This window comes from Clupea harengus, chromosome 17 (genome assembly GCF_900700415.2).
Source record: "Clupea harengus chromosome 17, Ch_v2.0.2, whole genome shotgun sequence".
In the NCBI taxonomy this organism is placed as follows: domain Eukaryota; kingdom Metazoa; phylum Chordata; class Actinopteri; order Clupeiformes; family Clupeidae; genus Clupea; species Clupea harengus.
Window position 1 is genome coordinate 6,068,357 of NC_045168.1, and position 6,602 is coordinate 6,074,958.

Sequence of the window (6,602 nt, forward strand, 5' to 3'; positions counted from 1 at the left end):
TGGCCTCTGAAAAGCGCCTAGAGACAATTTAAATTGTTAGTGGCGCTACATAAATCAAATGTAATTGAACTCTTAGGACAATTAGTCATCGTTTTCACAAAGGTGGCCTATTTATGAAGACAGCCGCTAAAGTGGACAGGTAGCATTCCTGTGACGGATGATATACCATGACACCACATTCCAGAGAAAGGGAAGGCAGCTACCTTTCTCTCAAGGAATCACCTGCAGCTCAGTACAGAACTAGGCAAACGCCCTCAGGTCCTGTGCTTACGAACGCTGGCCCCACCTAAAGCCACACGCCATAAATAATTCATGCTCTGGAAATTATGATCATTGGCTCCTAAGCGGCCTGCCTTCTTTGAAACACAATTAGCCTTTGGAGACCTTGATAGCCAAAATAATTATTAAATCTGCTATGCAGGACTGGCGACAGGCGCAAACAGATCAGTGGCAACACATGCACTGTTCACTCTGGACCTTATTGGTATGCTAATGCTTTGGGTTTTAGCTGAAACGTACCATTTTAATAATGGATGATAATTACATCACGGCTCAAAATGTGCTTTTAGTTTTCATTTTTTCAGTGGTGTTGGAACAGCTGCCTAGATGGCCAATCACCTGACCATGAGTTGATTATCCTCCATCAGTGACTGCCTGAAGAACAGGCATGATATCCATCTGTTAATCTTTGCGTTGGGGACACACCGAGTTTCACACACACATATGCGTCGTCTCTCTCCAATCCCAACACATGGTCCACGTCGCCTCCGAGATGAGACTGCCTCCCGAAACGTGTGTGTAGACATGATGACAATGATGTGGAAGTCGATGGAAGGCTGTGCATTGCTGGCACGCTGCCATCCAGATGCCACGTTGGCCGCCACCCAAAGTGTGGCTAAAGCGCTTCATCAAGGCGCTGGTATTAAAACGCAGACAAGTATTACAGCCAATCTGATGAATTTGCACAATGCACAGATTCTGTAAATGAACAGCGCACATGTGAAATCTCCCTCTGACACGGTCTGGTCCCCATTGCCCAGCTGCTAGAGACAGGTGCTAAAAACACACATGCACTGAGTCTGATACCAAGGGAGCGCATCTACGGATAACAATGCCTAACTGTACAATAGGACTATTAGTCTGTTAACATAAATGATTCATCTATAACTAAATGTAAATGAATATACTGTAGCTGTTGGGGTTGCTCAGTTGTGACCAGTGACATCAGTTGCCACTTATCCACTGAATGCAATAGAAGTTTAACACAGAAGACTTACGGGGAATCAGTGTGTGTACTCACAGTACACAAACCTTTGTTCTTCCCTCATTTGGCTGCTGTAGGACCTCTGAACAGTATCACAGGCAAAACATTTTAACGACCCCCATACAACCATCACATTCAGCAGCAAACCACCCCACCAGAATCCATCCATTACACGACTTCTCACAAAACCTCCCTTTGTGATAATGATTTTGGAGGATGAGGATTTTGTTAGGGACATGCCGTGGAAAATCTCTCCTTGTATCTGTTGATCATGAGCAATAAGCGTATCAAAGAGATAAGCATATTTAGCCACAGGTTCTATTCTTGGTGACATATGATAGGTGATAGTCCAGCAGCGATGGTTAGGCTGCATTTAAGATCTCCTTTCAAATGTAATATATGCTAAACATATGCGAAGCCAAAATACATAGGCGCGCCTAGTGAAAATGAAGAAATAACGTCACTCTCAGTGTAGAATAGGGTGACTGGGCGAATGGATTATCATTTTAATTGTTGCGTTACAGACAGAGCATTTTCACACAGATTTGCCCCCATAGACCATTCAGAAGCAATGCATTCACTCTATTTGTATTTCTAGTCTGTCATTTAACTTGACCCAAACCACGCGACTTCACAGCTCTCAGATGTGAACCCAGAGTTTAAAATATGGGCTCCTCTCATCGGATCATTTGATGGCTGTGCAACACTGTTGTCACAAACTGTAGGGATTAAAAGCTTGCATGAGTCTTTTATTCATCGCTATGCCGCCCGATAACAATGAACGCAGACCAAAAGTATTTCCACTTGAATATGCAAGACCGGAGGAGAAATATGGATATCCCTTCTTTTGATGTAGTCTGAAAGAGCTTCTCACCTGGAATTATGTGCAGGTTGAATAAGCATCTATGACACATTAGCTTCCCTAATCTCCTTTCTGGAATATTGTTTATTCGCATATTTGGAAAATATATTCATCCCACCCACTTCGAATTTGGGTCAGCAAACAGTAACAAACTGACTTAACAGCAAGAACGGACTATCACCATGTTGGAGGGATCTTCCCGCCTCTCGCACAGTCAACACATTTGTTGTCAAGACAAGCTAATCAGAAATCGGGTATTTACGTTTTAAAAGTAATCTAACATATTGCTTAGTGAACAGACGTCAATGATGTTGCAACCCAACCTGCTGAACTCTGTAGTAAACCACATGTGTTACCTTGGCACACCTCACAGACTAAAATCATGCCAGTAGTCTATAGATGGGCAACAAACATGCCAGGTGGGATAACATCGGACTCACCAATTAGAATAACGTCCTGGGGAACGATGTTCTCCTAGACACCCTGCCTTCAATCCGTGATTTAGTGAGAAAATAATGGTCTTCTCATTCCCAGGAGCGGCAACGGACGGACGTGAACCATTTGCTGTGTGCTGGCGGAGGGAGGGAGGGAAAGGCGTCCGCTGGATGGATGAAATCGAGCGAGAGGCACAACACAAGACATACACTGCGGTGTGCACTGTGCATGCGAGAAAAAGCGCGAGGCTCTACCCTGGCATGTACCATCCCAGCATTACCCACCAGACACGCGCTCGCATCACCTCAGTCAGCCAGTTCGCCACGCGCTCAACCAAGGGTACAGAGCGACATCTGCTGGTTGTTTAAGGCGACGCACACTGCCAGTCACTCAGTTCCCCAAATATGTGATATAGGCCTCCTACAATTCAGCTGATACCATAGGCGGAGATCCCGGGGGGGACGGGGGGAACGTGTCCCCCCTACCATAAAGTTGTCCCCCCCAACAATCATTGAAAACTAAAAAAATATATATATTTTTTGATTTTTTTTAATAAAAATACGACGACACAAGCGGTGTTAATTATAGACGTAAAAAAAAATAGTTTTTAAGTGTTGAAAAATCATGTTCCCCTATTCCTCAAAGTGGTTTGTTTCACATGCTGTTTCCAATGGGCAGGGCTACCGGCAGCTCCGTGTTTCAGTTAATCAGCCCAGTAGCCTACACGGTCAGATTGTCAGACTGTTTCCTCCTTTGTCCCCTGTCGCTGCCGCTATGATACACGATATGTAAAGAGATTTACCTCATTCTCGAACGCAGTAAGAACATGTAAAGAAGAAGTTTTTTTTCTAAACTCCATTTACGAAGTTCCAATCGATATGCACAAGTATACATAAGCTTATTCATGGATTGGCATGACAACGTGAACGTTTGCCGATAACACACGCATGCCGGTAATTAACACAGTTAAGATAGCTAGCTAAGTCTAGGACAATGTCCTGTCAGGGAAGGTTCATGCTAGTTAATAAATGTAGGTCTACATCTCAGTGCCTCTCCAGATTTGTTAAATTATCTGAAGTTAAATTAATGTCATCTTTTTCTGCGGTCCATGAACTATGTTGATGTGGTAATATGGAGTGACAGTGGCGTAGGAGGTAGAGAAGTCGGATTGTAATCAAAAGGTTTCAAGTTCGATTCCCTGTTGAGCTGTTTTATAACTTATTTTGAGCATCAAGTTCTCTTGAACTTTGGACATTATTTGTCTGTGAATAGATATTTCGTGTTAGTACATTTAATGCTGTTTAGATCATTCTAAAATGACTTCGAATCTCTGTTTGTAAATGTGATAAGAGAATTCGGTATTTAGCAGTTTATGCTAGCTCTCGTGAAAGCAATTTTTTCATGTCCCCCCCCCGGAATTACACTCTGAAATTTGACCATGTATTGTCCCCCCCTACAATGAAATGGGATCTCCGCCCCTGGCTGATACGTCTTGTAATTGAGGGACATTTGTTTAAGAGCAGAAAGCACCTACCCAAGAATATCACATTTAATCAGGAGTTTGTCACACTGAACCAGGGGTTCTCAAACTTTTGCAAGCTGGGCCCCCCCAAAGCTGGTTAGGGGTAGTTGGGGCCCCCCCAGCGCGCGGCCCGCCGCCACCGCCCTCAACTACACAACCATATATAGATAGATAGATAGATAGATAGCATATTGTTATTGATAGGCCTGACATGTCAAGGTTAGGCTATTGTTAGGCCCATACAGATAATTATTATAACTATTTATTATTATTATTGTTATTATTATTATCAGTAATAGTAGGCCTATTAGTAGGCTAGTCATTATTATCACCATCATTATGTTATTATTATTATAATTAATGATTATCGACCAATTATTATTATTGTATTATTATCATAATAATAATTAGTGTTATTATTGCTATCATTTGGATACTGTTATTATTATGGGCCTCTTGTGATCTTTACAAAAAAAATCCTACAGGTCTGTCAATGTGAGACATGAGCCTGCTTTGCACTGCAAAGGTCCTCAAATCTTGGGGCAATGTTTGACAAACATATCCTCAGGTCATCCTCGATCTGTGCGCGGTTGCGGTATTTAGTTTTGAGCGCAGTCAGTCTTGAAAAGCCTGCCTGGCACAAATATGTCGACGCGAAAAGGAGGGGCATTTTTAAGGCTATGTCGCAAAGCTGATCATTGCTATCCAGAATGACGAAATAGGGGACATGCTTAAGTCTACTGTCACTCTTCAGCTGCTCTTTCATGTCTATTGACAGCTCGTCTGCTGAGCAGAGAAATGGATCCCGAACTTAGGCGAATGAACGGTAGTCCTCTTTGAAATAGGACCCAAACTGATTTCTGATATTCGGCGTGATACAGTGTCATTTGACATAGGTATTGCGCTGAGTTTAGCTCCTATTCTACACGTCTTGCGCGGCTGGCAAAATCAGTGTTTCGGCAATTGTATGGGGTCAGCCAAGCTCAGCAATTCTATGAGCAACTACATAATATGCCTGCATACACTGCTTGGAGATGGTGGTTCGTTGTTGCTGGAGGCCATCACGTTCATGTTTAAAGAAGTCCACAGGCTTCTCTTTCTGACTTTTACGAATCAGAAACGTGTCGATAGTTGTGTTTGTTTGCTGATACAGTGTGTGTGAAGTTAATAAAGTTCTAATTTCAACGTCGTGTTCTTGTATGTGTGGGTGTGAACGACACGAATAATGGATATGGATAAGGCTGTGCTAGGCAATGATTCCTAACAAAACTAACTGTACACAATGTAGACAGGGACAGCAAAAAATAGTATTCAAGTGCTGGTGTTTTATTTGTTGCAACACGGTGGATGATACAAAAATGTAAAGGTAGGTGTTAAGGAGAAAAGGGCTAGCTGCAGTTGGAAGAAGGTAGCTAGCTAGGCTAGCTCTCGGGCTACGAGCTTTTTCAAAAGACTGTGGAGCAAATTACTCCTTAGAATAGGCTACGAATAGACCCACTGCAAGCGCAGTAAGGTATTACTAAGGAAGGAGTGAATCTTTAAAAAGACTGTTTATAAAGCAATGAATATCTGAATGATACAGGAAACAAGAGAAATTGAACAAACTCTGCAGAGTGTCGTCTCAGGGTGAGCGCTTACCAATGCCTGCGTTTTTTTTTTTATACTCGGAAACTTATGTGCAACTCGCGTTCAAATGATAAAACTCCGTTTTGATTGGTGGATCAGGAGCAAAACCGTATTTGATTTGTTTGGGTCAGTCCAGCCCCTTGCATTTCGCCACTGAGGGAGCTTTCACTAACCAGTGACAGGTCGGCGGTAGTTTATTTTTTTCTCCGTCTGTGACATCGCGCCCCCCCTGGAGAGTGTTCGCGCCCCCCACTTTGAGAACCACTGCACTGAACTATACTATGTATAGCATACAGTATGCAGCCACAACCTACCTCTGCCACACCAATCCAGACAATGAGAGTCCATTTTCACACTGCCTTGATATGTCATAAAATCAATCAATCAGTCTGTCTGTGAGTCAGTCTATTTGTATATATATGTGATATAAAATACGCTTTGGTATGGAAAAGGTGGGCTTGGAAGTGCTGTAAAGGCTTAAACAGAAATACAAAGTTACTTAATAAGGAATTGTTACGATCCAACCTTTGGTAGCTTTATGGGGCGAACAACACTCCACCACTGACCCAAATCAACTACTAGAAACACCTTTTTAAAAGCACCAAATCCAAAGGATTTATTAATATAAACAAATACACAACAACTCTAGAAACCATATCAAAACATAACTACACAACAAAATCACAGGCTGAGAGGCTGAGAGGCTGAGAGGCTGAGAGGCTGAGAGGCTGAGAGGCAGCAGTCCACACGCTAGAAGCCTCTTCTTCCGCAGCAGGAAACTGGAGTCTTTAACTGCTGCTTAATCACCTGACCAGGTGCATCTCATCTGGCAATCAGGTGTACCACAACCTGGGCGGAGCTACAGAAAGGGAAGGAAGTGGTAAACAAGAACA

The 6,602-nt window shown here is 42.8% G+C and overlaps 1 protein-coding gene across 1 annotated transcript in view; it reads right to left on the reverse strand.

Annotated features, from left to right (window-relative positions):
• Nucleotides 1-2,976, reverse strand: part of ctnnd2a (catenin (cadherin-associated protein), delta 2a) — a 308,508-nt gene extending 305,532 nt beyond the window's left edge. Inside the window, 1 exon segment of the mRNA XM_031583814.2 lies at nt 2,567-2,976. The gene's annotated coding sequence lies outside the window, so the exon portion shown is untranslated.
• Nucleotides 2,977-6,602: the final 3,626 nt, after the last annotated feature.